The sequence below is a fragment of the Pseudophryne corroboree genome, unplaced genomic scaffold (assembly GCF_028390025.1).
Source record: "Pseudophryne corroboree isolate aPseCor3 unplaced genomic scaffold, aPseCor3.hap2 scaffold_322, whole genome shotgun sequence".
In the NCBI taxonomy this organism is placed as follows: domain Eukaryota; kingdom Metazoa; phylum Chordata; class Amphibia; order Anura; family Myobatrachidae; genus Pseudophryne; species Pseudophryne corroboree.
This window is the reverse complement of record NW_026969903.1, coordinates 305,799-319,199: the sequence shown is the minus strand read 5'-3', so window position 1 is coordinate 319,199 and position 13,401 is coordinate 305,799. Positions and strand designations below refer to the sequence as shown.

At 46.7% G+C, this 13,401-nt stretch overlaps 10 non-coding genes and 1 pseudogene across 10 annotated transcripts; 6 read left to right on the top strand and 5 right to left on the bottom strand.

The window, feature by feature from the left end:
• Positions 1–8,243: 8,243 nt before the first annotated feature.
• LOC135018446 (U1 spliceosomal RNA) lies at positions 8,244–8,406 on the bottom strand. The gene has a single exon (XR_010216148.1). It is a non-coding gene; the product is annotated as a U1 spliceosomal RNA (small nuclear RNA).
• Positions 8,407–8,558: 152 nt separating this feature from the next.
• On the bottom strand, positions 8,559–8,722 carry LOC135018319 (U1 spliceosomal RNA). Its single transcript, XR_010216033.1, has one exon. It is a non-coding gene; the product is annotated as a U1 spliceosomal RNA (small nuclear RNA).
• Positions 8,723–9,394: 672 nt separating this feature from the next.
• LOC135018450 (U1 spliceosomal RNA) lies at positions 9,395–9,557 on the bottom strand. Its single transcript, XR_010216151.1, has one exon. It is a non-coding gene; the product is annotated as a U1 spliceosomal RNA (small nuclear RNA).
• A 152-nt stretch (positions 9,558–9,709) lies between these two features.
• On the bottom strand, positions 9,710–9,873 carry LOC135018279 (U1 spliceosomal RNA). The gene has a single exon (XR_010215995.1). It is a non-coding gene; the product is annotated as a U1 spliceosomal RNA (small nuclear RNA).
• A 593-nt stretch (positions 9,874–10,466) lies between these two features.
• Positions 10,467–10,594, bottom strand: LOC135018487 (U1 spliceosomal RNA; annotated as a pseudogene).
• A 144-nt stretch (positions 10,595–10,738) lies between these two features.
• LOC135018503 (U5 spliceosomal RNA) lies at positions 10,739–10,854 on the top strand. Its single transcript, XR_010216193.1, has one exon. It is a non-coding gene; the product is annotated as a U5 spliceosomal RNA (small nuclear RNA).
• A 270-nt stretch (positions 10,855–11,124) lies between these two features.
• On the top strand, positions 11,125–11,240 carry LOC135018521 (U5 spliceosomal RNA). The gene has a single exon (XR_010216211.1). It is a non-coding gene; the product is annotated as a U5 spliceosomal RNA (small nuclear RNA).
• A 264-nt stretch (positions 11,241–11,504) lies between these two features.
• On the top strand, positions 11,505–11,620 carry LOC135018499 (U5 spliceosomal RNA). The gene has a single exon (XR_010216189.1). It is a non-coding gene; the product is annotated as a U5 spliceosomal RNA (small nuclear RNA).
• Positions 11,621–11,895: 275 nt separating this feature from the next.
• On the top strand, positions 11,896–12,011 carry LOC135018505 (U5 spliceosomal RNA). Its single transcript, XR_010216195.1, has one exon. It is a non-coding gene; the product is annotated as a U5 spliceosomal RNA (small nuclear RNA).
• Positions 12,012–12,285: 274 nt separating this feature from the next.
• On the top strand, positions 12,286–12,401 carry LOC135018491 (U5 spliceosomal RNA). The gene has a single exon (XR_010216181.1). It is a non-coding gene; the product is annotated as a U5 spliceosomal RNA (small nuclear RNA).
• A 275-nt stretch (positions 12,402–12,676) lies between these two features.
• Positions 12,677–12,792, top strand: LOC135018522 (U5 spliceosomal RNA). The gene has a single exon (XR_010216212.1). It is a non-coding gene; the product is annotated as a U5 spliceosomal RNA (small nuclear RNA).
• Positions 12,793–13,401: the final 609 nt, after the last annotated feature.

Below are 13,401 nucleotides of genomic sequence, written 5' to 3'. Positions count from 1 at the left end.
CCCGGGGGTTGGGGGCTGCACCGGGGACTAGTGTGTGAGCGGTGCTGGCTCCTGCACAGTGACATGGCATGGCCACTAGAGATGTGCACCGGAAATTTTTCGGGTTTTGTGTTTTGGTTTTGGGTTCGGTTCCGCGGCCGTGTTTTGGGTTCGAACGCGTTTTGGCTAAACCTCACCGAATTTTTTTTGTCGGATTCGGGTGTGTTTTGGATTCGGGTGTTTTTTTCAAAAAACCCTAAAAAACAGCTTAAATCATAGAATTTGGGAGTCATTTTGATCCCAAAGTATTATTAACCTCAATAACCATAATTTCCACTAATTTTCAGTCTATTCTTAACACCTCACACCTCACAATATTATTTTTAGTCCTAAAATTTGCACCGAGGTCGCTGGATGACTAAGCTCAGTGACCCAAGTGGCCGACACAAACACCTGGCCCATCTAGGAGTGGCACTGCAGTGTCACGCATGATGGCCCTTCCAAAAAACACTCCCCAAACAGCACATGACGCAAAGAAAAAAAGAGGCGCAATGAGGTAGCTGTGTGACTAAGCTCAGCGACCCAAGTGGCCGACACAAACACCTGGCCCATCTAGGAGTGGCACTGCAGTGTCACGCAGGATGGCCCTTCCAGAAACACTCCCCAAACAGCACATGACGCAAAGAAAAAAAGAGGCGCAATGAGGTAGCTGTGTGACTAAGCTCAGCGACCCAAGTGGCCGACACAAACACCTGGCCCATCTAGGAGTGGCACTGCAGTGTCACGCAGGATGGCCCTTCCAAAAAACACTCCCCAAACAGCACATGACGCAAAGAAAAAAAGTGGCGCAATGAGGTAGCTGTGTGACTAAGCTCAGCGACCCAAGTGGACGACACAAACACCTGGCCCATCTAGGAGTGTCACTGCAGTGTCACGCAGGATGGCCCTTCCAAAAAACACTCCCCAAACAGCACATGACGCAAAGAAAAAAAGAGGCGCAATGAGGTAGCTGTGTGACTAAGCTCAGCGACCCAAGTGGCCGACACAAACACCTGGCCCATCTAGGAGTGGCACTGCAGTGTCACGCAGGATGGCCCTTCCAAAAAACACTCCCCAAACAGCACATGACGCAAAGAAAAATAAAAGAAAAAAGAGGTGCAAGGTGGAATTGCCTTGGGCCCTCCCACCCACCCTTATGTTGTATAAACAGGACATGCACACTTTAACCAACCCATCATTTCAGTGACAGGGTCTGCCACACGACTGTGACTGAAATGACGGGTTGGTTTGGACCCCCACCAAAAAAGAAGCAATAAATCTCTCCTTGCACAAACTGGCTCTATAGAGGCAAGATGTCCACCTCATCATCATCCTCCGATTCATCACCGTGTACATCCCCCTCCTCACAGATTATCAATTCGTCCCCACTGGAATCCACCATCTCAGCTCCCTGTATACTTTGTGGAGGCAATTGCTGCTGGTCAATGTCTCCACGGAGCAATTGATTATAATTCATTTTAATGAACATCATCTTCTCCACATTTTCTGGAAGTAACCTCGTACGCCGATTGCTGACAAGGTGAGCGGCGGCACTAAACACTCTTTCGGAGTACACACTTGTGGGAGGGCAACTTAGGTAGAATAAAGCCAGTTTGTGCAAGGGCCTCCAAATTGCCTCTTTTTCCTGCCAGTATACGTACGGACTGTCTGACGTGCCTACTTGGATGCGGTCACTCATATAATCCTCCACCATTCTTTCAATGGTGAGAGAATCATATGCAGTGACAGTAGACGACATGTCCGTAATCGTTGGCAGGTCCTTCAGTCCGGACCAGATGTCAGCATCAGCAGTCGCTCCAGACTGCCCTGCATCACCGCCAGCGGGTGGGCTCGGAATTCTGAGCCTTTTCCTCGCACCCCCAATTGCGGGAGACTGTGAAGGAGGAGCTGTTGACCGATCAAGTTCCGCTTGACTTGATAATTTTCTCACCAGCAGGTCTTTGAACCCCTGCAGACTTGTGTCTGCCGGAAAGAGAGATACAACGTAGGTTTTAAATCTAGGATCGAGCACGGTGGCCAAAATGTAGTGCTCTGATTTCAACAGATTGACCACCCGTGAATCCTGGTTAAGCGAATGAAGGGCTCCATCCACAAGTCCCACATGCCTAGCGGAATCGCTCTGTCTTAGCTCCTCCTTCAATGTCTCCAGCTTCTTCTGCAAAAGCCTGATGACGGGAATGACCTGACTCAGGCTGGCAGTGTCTGAACTGACTTCACGTGTGGCAAGTTCAAAGGTTGCAGAACCTTGCACAACGTTGAAATCATTCTCCACTGCGCTTGAGACAGGTGCATTCCACCTCCTATATCGTGGTCAGATGTATAGGCTTGAATGGCCTTTTGCTGCTCCTCCATCCTCTGAAGCATATAGAGGGTTGAATTCCACCTCGTTTCCACTTCTTGCTTCAGATGATGGCAGGGCAGGTTCAGGCGTTTTTGGTGTTGCTCCAGTCTTCTGTACGTGGTGCCTGTACGCCGAAAGTGTCCCGCAATTCTTGTGGCCACCGACAGCATCTCTTGCACGCCCCTGTCGTTTTTTAAATAATTCTGCACCACCAAATTCAAGGTATGTGCAAAACATGGGACGTGCTGGAATTTGCCCAGATATAATGCACGCACAATATTGCTGGCGTTGTCCGATGCCACAAATCCACAGGAGAGTCCAATTGGGGTAAGCCATTCTGTGATGATCTTCCTCAGTTGCCGTAAGAGGTTTTCATCTGTGTGCGTATTCTGGAAAGCGGTGATACAAAGCGTAGCCTGCCTAGGAAAGAGTTGGCGTTTGCGAGATGCTGCTACTGGTGCCGCCGCTGCTGTTCTTGCGGCGGGAGTCAATACATCTACCCAGTGGGCTGTCACAGTCATATAGTCCTGAGTCTGCCCTGCTCCACTTGTCCACATGTCCGTGGTTAAGTGGACATTGGGTACAACTGCATTTTTTAGGACACTGGTGAGTCTTTTTCTGAGGTCTGTGTACATTTTCGGTATCGCCTGCCTAGAGAAATGGAACCTAGATAGTATTTGGTACCGGGGACACAGTACCTCAATCAAGTCTATAGTTGGCTCTGAAGTAATGATGGATACCGGAACCACGTTTCTCACTGCCCAGGATGCCAAGGCCTCAGTTATCCGCTTTGCAGCAGGATGACTGCTGTGATATTTCATCTTCCTCGCAAAGGACTGTTGGACAGTCAATTGCTTGGTGGAAGTAGTAAAAGTGGTCTTACGACTTCCCCTCTGGGATGACCATCGACTCCCAGCAGCAACAACAGCAGCGCCAGCAGCAGTAGGCGTTACACTCAAGGATGCATCGGAGGAATCCCAGGCAGGAGAGAACTCGTCAGAATTGCCAGTGACATGGCCTGCAGGACTATTGGCATTCCTGGGGAAGGAGGAAATTGACACTGAGGGAGTTGGTGGGGTGGTTTGCGTGAGCTTGGTTACAAGAGGAAGGGATTTACTGGTCAGTGGACTGCTTCCGCTGTCGCCCAAAGTTTTTGAACTTGTCACTGACTTATGATGAATGCGCTGCAGGTGACGTATAAGGGAGGATGTTCCGAGGTGGTTAACGTCCTTACCCCTACTTATTACAGCTTGACAAAGGCAACACACGGCTTGACACCTGTTGTCCGCATTTCTGTTGAAATACTTCCACACCGAAGAGCTGATTTTTTTGGTATTTTCACCAGGCATGTCAATGGCCATATTCCTCCCACGGACAACAGGTGTCTCGCCGGGTGCCTGACTTAAACAAACCACCTCACCATCAGAATCCTCCTAGTCAATTTCCTCCCCAGCGCCAGCAACACCCATATTCTCCTCATCCTGGTGTACTTCAACACTGACATCTTCAATCTGACTATCAGGAACTGGACTGCGGGTGCTCCTTCCAGCACTTGCAGGGGGCGTGCAAATGGTGGAAGGTGCATGCTCTTCACGTCCAGTGTTGGGAAGGTCAGGCATCGCAACCGACACAATTGGACTCTCCTTGTGGATTTGTGATTTTGAAGAACGCACAGTTCTTTGCTGTGCTTTTGCCAGCTTAAGTCTTTTCATTTTTCTAGCGAGAGGCTGAGTGCTTCCATCCTCATGTGAAGCTGAACCACTAGCCATGAAGATAGGCCAGGGCCTCAGCCGTTCCTTGCCACTCCGTGTGGTAAATGGCATATTGGCAAGTTTACGCTTCTCCTCCGACGATTTTTATTTAGATTTTTGAGTCATTTTTTTACTGATCTTTTGTGTTTTGGATTTTACATGCTCTGTACTATGACATTGGGCATCGGCCTTGGCAGACGACGTTGATGGAATTTCATCGTCTCGGCCATGACTAGTGGCAGCAGCTTCAGCACGAGGTGGAAGTGGATCTTGATCTTTCCCTATTTTTGGAACCTCAACATTTTTGTTCTCCATATTTTAATAGGCACAACTAAAAGGCACCTCAGGTAAACAATGGAGATGGATGGATACTAGTATACTTATGGATGACGAGTGACTGACGACACAGAGGTAGCTACAGCCGTGGACTACCGTACTGCGTCTGCTAGTATAGAGATGATAATTAATGATATAAAAAAATATATATATATAACTACTGTAGGTATATATAATATAATGACGGACCTGGTGGACACTGTCAGCAGACTGCTAAACTACTAGTATGAAGAAGATAGAAAAAAACTTCCACCACAGGTAGGTAGGTATACAATTATGGACGAGCACTGACGACACAGAGATAGCCACAGCCGTGGCCTACCGTACTGCGTCTGCTAGTATAGAGATGATAATTAATGATATAAAAAAAAATATATATAACTACTGTAGGTATATATAATATAATGACGGACCTGGTGGACACTGTCAGCAGACTGCTAAACTACTAGTATGAAGAAGATAGAAAAAAAAACCCCACCACAGGTAGGTATACGTGGACTACCGTACTGCGTCTGCTAGTATAGATAATATACTAAATATATTACTACTGTAGGTATATAATATAATGACGGACCTGGTGGACACTGTCAGCAGACTCCTAAACTACTAGTATGAAGAAGATAGAAAAAAAAACCCCACCACAGGTAGGTATACAATTATGGACGAGCACTGACGACACAGAGGTAGGTACAGCCGTGGACTACCGTACTGCATCTGCTAGTATAGATAATATAATAAATATATTACTACTGTAGGTATATAATATAATGACGGACCTGGTGGACACTGTCAGCAGACTGCTAAACTACTAGTATGAAGAAGATAAAAAAAAAAACCCACCACAGGTAGGTAGGTATACAATTATGGACGAGCACTGACGACACAGAGATAGCCACAGCCGTGGACTACCGTACTGCGTCTGCTAGTATAGATAATATAATAAATATATTACTACTGTAGGTATATAATATAATGATGGACCTGGTGGACACTGTCAGTAGACTCCTAAACTACTAGTATGAAGAAGATAGAAAAAAAAAAACCACCACAGGTAGGTAGGTATACAATTATGGACGAGCACTGACGACACAGAGATAGCCACAGCCGTGGACTACCGTACTGCGTCTGCTAATATAGAGATGATAAAGATGAAAAAAAAAATATAACACTACTGCAGGTAAATATTTATATAATATATGTATGACGGACCTGCTGGACACTGTCAGCAGAATGCATTTATAGAATAAAAAAAAAACACCACAGGAGTGTTTAACTTTTTCAGGCAGACAATATACTGGTGGTCACACTGGCAGCAAAAGTGTGCACTGTACTCCTGCTATAACTGCTCCCCAGTCTCCCCCACAATTAAGCTGTGTGAGCAGTGAGCACTCAGCACAGTCAGATATACATAGATGATATATCATGCAGCACACTGAGGCTGAGCACAGATATGGTATGTGTATCGTTTTTTTTCAGGCAGAGAACGGATTATAAATAATAAAACTGGTGGTCACTATCAGCAAAACTCTGCACTACTGAGTACTCCTGACAAGTTCAACTGCTCCCCAAATTAGTAGTAAATCAAATGTCACTCGTCTCTATCTTCTAATCTAAACGGAGAGGACGCCAGCCACGTCCTCTCCCTATCAATCTCAATGCACGTGTGAAAATGGCGGCGACGCGCGGCTCCTTATATAGAATCCAAGTCTCGTGAGAATCCTACAGCGGGATGATGACGTTCGGGCGCGCTCGGGTTAACCGAGCAAGGCGAGAGGATCCGAGTCTGCTCGGACCCGAGCAAAAAAGGGTGAAGTTCGGGCGGGTTCGGATTCCGAGGAACCGAACCCGCTCATCTCTTATGGCCACCCAGCATGACGCCTCCCTTCTTGACCATGCTGTAATTGCAGTCGCACTGCAGTTCAGCGTGATCATAAAAAATGGTGTAGCCTCCTGCTGGTGCAGACTGTATGTGCGCGCAGGAAGCCGCCACCATTTTTGTGATCACAGCGGCTGAATGTGATGTCATACAGCTGCTGTGACCACGCCCCCTGTGTCTCCTCCATTGCAGACCCCATTTTGAAGCCTTGCCCCCGCACCGCTCCATCCCTGACTTGGAAATGGAGTGTTGCTGACCCCCCTCTCCCCCCCTGCCCCGATTGACAGGCAGAGGCGATCGCATTCTCTGCGGGGTGCCGCAGAAAATGCAGGCACATGCGTATGCTCTTAGCAATTTTTGCAGTTGGATCACTTATTGTGATTGCAATCCAACCTGAATCAGGCCCTATTACCTATCACAATGCGCTGCGGGCAGTACAAAATTGGTTTAATATAGGAGAAAAACCCCCAGACCTGTGCTCCTTAACTGTACCTGGTGGCTAGTGGAGCGGCTGCCCAGTAATCAGTGTCCACGCCAGTGCGCACACGGTCCACCCCCTACGGCCACGTTCCTCTTCATCAGCGGCCTCGTGATCCGGAAGGGCGGTGTGTGTGTGACTGACCTTAGGAAGAAACCGGAGCCTCCGCTGCAGTGACCCAGCAACCAGGGCACGGGAGTATACAGCGCCGCTGGGAGTGATGAAGCTGCAGTAAAGATGTCTATTAGACCTAGCCTGCTGCAGCCCTTGTAGATTCTCATAAAACAAGTTCTTCTTTTCTTGTCAAAATGAATAGCTAAGAATTGGCTTCCTGAGGCAGGCCCCTGTTAAGTGGCCTGCTACTGAAGGCACCAACTACAAACTGAGCTCCCTGTTCATGGAAGCGGGGTTATAGAGGAGGATGCGCTGAGCATCTTGGGAACAGTCAAAAGCTTTGAGTCGGTTGGTGCCTCAGATCAAGATCCTACTCTACACCCCAATGTGAATCCTTGTGGAGTCCTGTGTACCCCACAGAAGAAATTAATGTGTCACACCCATTGGCAGCAACCTTAGAATAGCTGCTGATGGGCACAATTGAGAAAGGAAGGGGGGGGGACATTTGAATCCAGCACATAGATGCAATTCAAATATGTAATTTGTACCTTCCTATTTTAAAATATAATGGATGAACTTCACCCTGTGAGAACAATCTTCATGATCAAGAGATCTCATATGCAAAATAAGTATGAGTTGGGATAGGGCTGGGGAGGGTGGCTGCTCGGGCAGCCCCTCCCCCATCAAGTTAAGGAGATTCAACTGAGGAAGCACAAGGGAACTCTCGTCTGGGGACAACAACTGCAGGGAGACCACATCTTTTCAGATGAACATGGGAGGGCGGAAGGCTGCCTAATACTGAAGCACCATCAAATATCAAACCATATGCAACAACTAGTACAAGCATTCCTGGGGGAAGGTCTGCAGCAGACGGATTTGCATACGGTGATGTCATCCAAGCAGTGGGCCAAAGTTGGCTGGAACCCTCATCTGCATATGAAAAGAGAAAAGGGGCATGCAGGGCATGGCGGCCTTTTGCGGTGCTTGGATGACCCCTAGTTCGCATTAAACACCCCCACCCTCCTTTGGTGTGGGGCTCATGTTGGCTATGCCCCAGCCCCTGAAGCATTCAAGCTGATTTCTTGCAGCAGCTGGGCACTGTAACAGCTCCAGAGCTGCTCTGTAAGGCAACTAAAAGGGTGTGGGCCCTGCAGCACTACCTGTAGTTTGCATTGTGCGTTGGAAGGCACAAAGTAAGCAGACGGGAGAAGTCAGGATAGTGCGCAAGGGCATAGAAGGGAGTGGCTCCAGAAAAGAGAAGTGGAAACAGACAGCAAACTAGGCTGGAGAGAGACCTGAGACAAAGAGATCTGAATTATACGAGAGCCGACCAGGGGAAACACAAATTATGCAATCAAGTTTCCCACATTTGGGGAAATCACAGGAGCAGCACACCCAGAGTGCAATGGGTGAGCCTTGCCCTGGGAGAAGCACCTTCATGATCATAGTATCTCACCTGGCAGGTAAGTAGGAGTTGGGCTAGAGCTGGGGAGGGTCACTGCTCGGGCACCCCCCTGTCAAGTGAAGGAGATCCAACTGAGGCAGCACAAGGGAACTCTCGAAAGAAGAACAAGGCTAGAGGAATATATGAGACAAATAAATCTGACTTTTACCAGAGCTGACCAGAGGAAAACACAAACACAGTCCCCCACTACCACAAAAAATGCAGGCGAGTTTCCCACATTTGGGGAAATCACAGGGGTCAGCATACCCAGAATGCAATGAATGAACCTCACCCTGGGTGAACAATCTTCATGACCATGGTGTCTCCTATGCAAAATAAGTATGATTTGGGATAGGGCTGGGAGGGCCGCTGCTCAGGCACATCTCTGTCAAGTAAAGGAGATTCAACTGAGGCAGCACAAGGGAACTCTCATCTGGGGACAACAACTGCAGGGAGAACACATATTTTCAGATGAACATGGGAGGGCAGAAGGCTGCCTAATACTGAAGCACCCCCAAACAACAAACCAAATGCAACAACTAGTGCAAGCATTCCTGGGGGATGGCCTGCAGCAGATGGATTTGCATATGGTGATGTCATCCAAGCAGTGGGTCAAAGTTGGCTTCAACCCTCATCTGCATATGAAAAGAGAAAAGGGGCGTGCAGGGCATGGCGGCCTTTTGCGGTGCTTGGATTACCCCTAGTTCGCATTAAACACCCCCACCCACCTTTGGTGTGGGGCTCATGTTGGCCATGCCCCATCCCCTGAAGCATTCAAGCTGATTTCTTGCAGCAGCTGGGCACTGTAACAGCTCCAGAGCTGCTCTTTAAGGCAAGTAAAAGATTGTGTGGGCCCTGCAGCACTACCTGTAGTTTGCATTGTGCATTGGAAGGCACAAAGTAAGCAGACGGGAGAAGTCAGGATAGTGCGCAAGGGCATAGAAGGGAGTGGCTCCAGAAAAGAGAAGTGGAAACAGACAGCAAACTAGGCTGGAGAGAGACCTGAGACAAAGAGATCTGAATTATACGAGAGCCGACCAGGGGAAACACAAATTATGCAATCAAGTTTCCCACATTTGGGGAAATCACAGGAGCAGCACACCCAGAGTGCAATGGGTGAGCCTTGCCCTGGGAGAAGCACCTTCCTGATCATAGTATCTCACCTGGCAGGTAAGTAGGAGTTGGGCTAGAGCTGGGGAGGGTCGCTGCTCGGGCACCCCCCTGTCAAGTGAAGGAGATCCACCTGAGGCAGCACAAGGGAACTCTCGAAAGAAGAACAAGGCTAGAGGAAAATCTGAGACAAAGAAATCTGAGTTTTAACAGAGCTGACCAGAGGAAAGCACAAACACAGTCCCCCACTACCACAAATAATGCAGTCGAGTTTCCCACATTTGGGTAAATCACAGGGGTCAGCATACCCAAAATGCAATGAATGAACCTCACCCTGGGAGAACAATCTTCATGACCATGGTATCTCCTATGCAAAATAAGTATGATTTGGGATAGGGCTGGGGAGGGCCGCTGCTCATGCACATCTCTGTCAAGTAAAGGAGATTCAACTGAGGCAGCACAAGGGAACTCTCATCTGGGGACAACAACTGCAGGGAGAACACATATTTTCAGATGAACATGGGAGGGCAGAAGGCTGCCTAATACTGAAGCACCCCCAAACAACAAACCAAATGCAACAACTAGTGCAAGCATTCCTGGGGGAAGTTCTGCAGAAGACGGATTTGCATACGGTGATGTCATCCAAGCAGTGGGCCAAAGTTGGCTGGAACCCTCATCTGCATATGAAAAGAGAAAAGGGGTATGCAGGGCATGGCGGCCTTTTGCGGCGCTTGGATGACCCTTAGTTCGCATTAAACACCCCCACCCTCCTTCGGTGTGGGGCTCATGTTGACCATGCCCCATCCCCTGAAGCATTCAAGCTGATTTCTTGCAGCAGCTTGGCACTGTATCAGCTCCAGAGCTGCTCTGTAAGGCAAGTAAAAGGGTGTGGGCCCTGCAGCACTACCTGTAGTTTGCATTGTGCATTGGAAGGCACAAAGTAAGCAGACAGGAGGAGAAGTCAGGATAGTGCACAAGGGTATAAAAGCGAGTTTCCCACATTTGGGAAAATCACAGGGGTCAGCATACCCAGAATGCAATGAATGAACCTCACCCTGGGATAACAATCTTCATGACCATGGTATCTCCTATGCAAAATAAGTATGATTTGGGATAGGGCTGGGGAGGGCCGCTGCTCAGGCACATCTCTGTCAAGTAAAGGAGATTCAACTGAGGCAGCACAAGGGAACTCTCATCTGGGGACAACAACTGCAGGGAGAACACATATTTTCAGATAAAAATCTTGGTCATGCTCTGGTTTCTCTTCAGAACGAACAAATCTTTCGCCTTTTATTAAAGATTTCCGTGGAGAGGAGCAAAACCGAGTTTTATCTCAATTTTTGCATGCCCCATCTTTTTGGGGTTTCTTTTATCGGTTTAAAGATAGAATGAGTGTGCTTTAATGTAAGCTCATTTGCATAGAAATGACAGTAAATGTTTGTTTCTTTTCAAACAGAACTTTCTTGACCATGCTACTTGCTTGAAAGATCTGGGAGCACATGGAATACAGTACAAACCATGCTTATAGCAAGGAGAAGCCAGGTGAGAAATCTGCTTACTTTCAAGTTGGGCGCTCACTTTGATCTGAATGAGGACTGCTGGCACAGCATTTAGGCGACAGGTGGAATCTTGGTCATGCACTGGTTTCTCTTCAGAACGAACAAATCTTTCGCCTTTTATTAAAGATTTCTGTGGAGAGGAGCAAAACTGAGTTTTATCTCAATTTTTGCATGCCCCATATTATTGGGGTTTCTTTTATCAGTTTCTTGTTAGCTTTAATGTAAGTTTATTTGCATAACAATGACTATAAATGTCTGTTTCTTTTCAAGCAGAACTTTCTTCACCATACTAATTGCTTGAAAGATCTGGGAGCACATGGAAAAGAGTACAAACCATGTTTATAGCAAGGGGAAGCCTGGTGAGAAATCTGCTTTCTTTCTTTCAAATTGGGTGCTCACTTTGAGCTGAATGAGGACTGCTGGCATGGCACTCAGGCGACAGGTGGAATCTTGGTCATGTTCTGGTTTCTCTTCAGAACGAACAAATCTTTCGCCTTTTACTAAAGATTTCCGTGGAGAGGAGCAAAACTGAGTTTTATCTCAATTTTTGCATGCCCCATCTTATTGGGATTTTATTTTATCGGTTTAAAGATAGAACGAGTGTGCTTTAATGTAAGCTCATTTGCATAGAAATGACAGTAAATGTTTGTTTCTTTTCAAACAGAACTTTCTTGACCACACTAATTGCTTGAAAGATCTGGGAGCACATGGAAAAGAGTACAAACCATGTTTATAGCAAGGGGAAGCCTGGTGAGAAATCTGCTTTCTTTCTTTCAAATTGGGTGCTCACTTTGAGCTGAATGAGGATTGCTGGCATGGCACTCAGGCGACAGGTGGAATCTTGGTCATGCTCTGGTTTCTCTTCAAAACGAACAGATCTTTCGCCTTTTACTAAAGATTTCCGTGGAGAGGAGCAAAACTGAGTTTTATCTCAATTTTTGCATGCTCCGTCTTATTGGGGTTTCTTTTATCGGTTTAAAGATAGAACGAGTGTGCTTTAATGTAAGCTCATTTGCATAGAAATGACAGTAAATGTTTGTTTCTTTTCAAACAGAACTTTCTTGACTATACTAATTGCTTGAAAGATCTGGGAGCACATGGAAAAGAGTACAAACCATGTTTATAGCAAGGGGAAGCCTGGTGAGAAATCTGCTTTCTTTCTTTCAAATTGGGTGCTCACTTTGAGCTGAATGAGGACTGCTGGCATGGCACTCAGGCGACAGGTGGAATCTTGGTCATGTTCTGGTTTCTCTTCAGAACGAACAAATCTTTCGCCTTTTACTAAAGATTTCCGTGGAGAGGAGCAAAACTGAGTTTTATCTCAATTTTTGCATGCCCCATCTTATTGGGGTTTTATTTTATCGGTTTAAAGATAGAACGAGTGTGCTTTAATGTAAGCTCATTTGCATAGAAATGACAGTAAATGTTTGTTTCTTTTCAAACAGAACTTTCTTGACCACACTAATTGCTTGAAAGATCTGGGAGCACATGGAAAAGAGTACAAACCATGTTTATAGCAAGGGGAAGCCTGGTGAGAAATCTGCTTTCTTTCATTCAAATTGGGTGCTCACTTTCAGCTGAATGAGAACTGCTGGCATGGCACTCAGGCGACAGGTGGAATCTTGGTCATGCTCTGGTTTCTCTTCAGAACTAACAAATATTTCGCCTTTTATTAAAGATTTCCGTGGAGAGGAGCAAAACTGAGTTTTATCTCAATTTTTGCATGCCCCATATTTTTGGGGTTTCTTTTATCAGTTTAAAGACAGAACGAGTGTGCTTTCTTGTTAGCTTTAATGTAAGTTTATTTGCATAACAATGACAGTAAATGTTGTTTCTTTTCAAACAGAACTTTCTTGACCATGCTACTTGCTTAAAGGTCTGGGAGCACATGGAAAACAGTACAAACCATGCAGTATCACAAGAGCCTTTATTTGATCTTTCATGAAGATAGAGCAGAATTGAGGACACGTCAACAATTTCTGCCGAAGGTGGTTCATCTTTCCACATGGTGCCTTTGGCCACTGACACCTTCGTTGAGTCAAAGTCTCTGGCTGTGGTCAGAACTTTGAAAATGTATGTCACCAGAACGGTTCAGATTAGGAAAACAGAGGCTCTGTTTGTCCTGTATGCTCCCAACAGGATTTGGTGTCCTGCTTCCATGCAGACCATTATGCGCTGGATCTGTGGTAAGATTCAGCATGCTCGTTCCACGGCAGGATTGCCGTTACTGAAGTAGGTGAAGACCCATTCTACTAGAAAGGTGGGTTCATCCTTGGCAGCTGGTCGGGGAGTCTCGGCATTGCAACTTTGCCGAGCAGCTATTTAGTAAACACTTTTGCTAAGTTTTACAAGT